The sequence below is a fragment of the Pinus tabuliformis genome, chromosome 7 (assembly GCF_031772625.1).
Source record: "Pinus tabuliformis cultivar Carrire ecotype Pingquan chromosome 7, CPIR1, whole genome shotgun sequence".
Taxonomy (NCBI): Eukaryota; Viridiplantae; Streptophyta; class Pinopsida; order Pinales; family Pinaceae; genus Pinus; species Pinus tabuliformis.
Window position 1 is genome coordinate 483,235,360 of NC_142293.1, and position 1,963 is coordinate 483,237,322.

Genomic DNA, 1,963 nt, shown 5'->3' on the forward strand with positions numbered 1-1,963 from the left:
GGTCAGCACAGCCTCACCGCCTGCAGAACGAAAGGGCAGCACCGCCTGGGAAATGAATATTTTAATTGCTGTAACCGACATTAATTTTGGTATAAATACATATGCTTAGCCGAGGAAGAAAATGCACTCTCGCTTTTTTGGTTGTGTAATTTCTGGCAGCTGTAGCTGCTGTTATCTGAATTTTTGTATTCCTGTTTCTTTCAGAATGGACTCGATTCATCATGTTTTGGCTCCTGTAACCGGGCAAAACATCGACTCATCACGGGAATCCGCAGCAACGCAGGAGCTCTAGCTGTATGAGATGATATTCTCTGCTGTGAAGCCATTGGCTTTGAAAGCAGCTGTGTTGCTCAACATTCCTGGCATCATCGCCACACGAGGCAATGGAGGTCCGCTTTCTGCCGAGCAGATTGCCTTTTACATTGCTGCTGCTAATTCCTCATCAACTGGCAATTCCCACGTGGATGTGGGATACCTCTACAGAATTCTGAGGTTCCTTGCTTCCTATGGCGTTTTCGCTGAACAAGAAGAGGCCGATCAGCCAGACGATGCAGACACCAAGAAAATAAAGTTCGGTTTGACGGGCATTTCGAAGCTGCTGGTGCATGGAGGAAATGAGCAATCATGTGGGCCTTTCCTGCTCCTCATAGCAAACAACGTCTTCCTGGAAGCCTTTCAACATTTGCACGAATCTGTCTTGGAGGGCTGCTACACATTTAACAAAGCTCATGGTATGGATCCCTGGGAATACCTGGGCAACAATCCCGAATTCAACAAGATTTTCAACGAGGCCATGGCCACTAACACTAGATCCGTCATGGCTTCCGTGGCGAAGATGTATGAAGATGGGTTTAAGAGTATGGCAACGCTAGTAGACGTTGGAGGAGGTATGGGCTCTGCCTTGTCCATCATTGTGAAGGAACATTCACACATTCGTGGGATTAATCTCGATCTGCCTCATGTCATTGCCACCGCGCCTCCCATAACTGGTAATTAGATTTGTAATGTTGGTCACCATTAATATAATAAATTTGTTGATATATATAACATGATAGCAAGTTGATGATGATTTATGACTGGAAACGAGGGAGTGTTGCAGGGGTGGAGCATATGGAGGGAAATATGTTCGAGCACATACCTTCTGCCAATGCAGTCATGATGAAGGTCACGATTTCATCTATGGTCTTCTGTTTGCATAAGAAATTTGCTTGTGCCATTATTATTATTTCTACATGTTGAGGAGGACTAATAGTTTTCTATTGTCATTTACTGCAGTGGATTTGTTGAGGGCTAATAATATTCTATTATCATTTTCTGCAGTGGATCCTCCCTGACTGGGCAGACGAGGAGTGTGTGAAATTGCTGAGAAGAAGCTACGACGCAACGCTAGCGAAGGGAAAGGTGTTAATTGTGGAAGCAGTTGTTGAGGGAGACAAAGAAGGTGAAAGCATGTCGAGGCGATTGGGATTGTTATATGATATATCGATGATGGTTTACACAACAGGTGGGAAGGAAAGGACAGAGGAAGAATTCAAAGGGCTGTTCGAGCGGGCAGGGTTCAAGAGGTACACCATCATCAAGTTACCGTTCCTTCAGTCGCTCATAGTGCTGTCCAAAGCCTAATAAGCGGTTGCGCTTTCGATTATGGTTACAATAACGTTGGTTTTGCTGGGGCTGTTATCATGCAGTATATGACCTATGTTTTATGTGGTACGTCAATAGTTTGAATTTTTAAGGAGCTAAAGGATTTAGAGTGCGATTATCGTTACAATTAATGTTTGTTTTGCTGAAGATGTTATCTTGCAGTATAAGATCTATGTCAATAGTTTGAATTTTTTAACGGGCGAAAGGATTTATAGTGGGAGTAATTGGGATGGGTTCCACGATACTCTTGAGTCTTAACTGAAGATTTCTTAAAGGTAGACATGGTTGAAATTATTGTGAGATTTTAAAGATATTTATC

The 1,963-nt window shown here is 43.1% G+C and overlaps 1 pseudogene across 1 annotated transcript; it reads left to right on the forward strand.

Moving 5' to 3' along the window:
* Positions 1-205: 205 nt before the first annotated feature.
* LOC149248114 (caffeic acid 3-O-methyltransferase 3-like) lies at positions 206-1,663 on the forward strand (annotated as a pseudogene). Its single transcript, XR_016265708.1, has 3 exons — positions 206-989; positions 1,100-1,164; positions 1,321-1,663. The product of XR_016265708.1 is annotated as a caffeic acid 3-O-methyltransferase 3-like (transcript).
* The last annotated feature ends 300 nt before the right edge of the window (positions 1,664-1,963 follow it).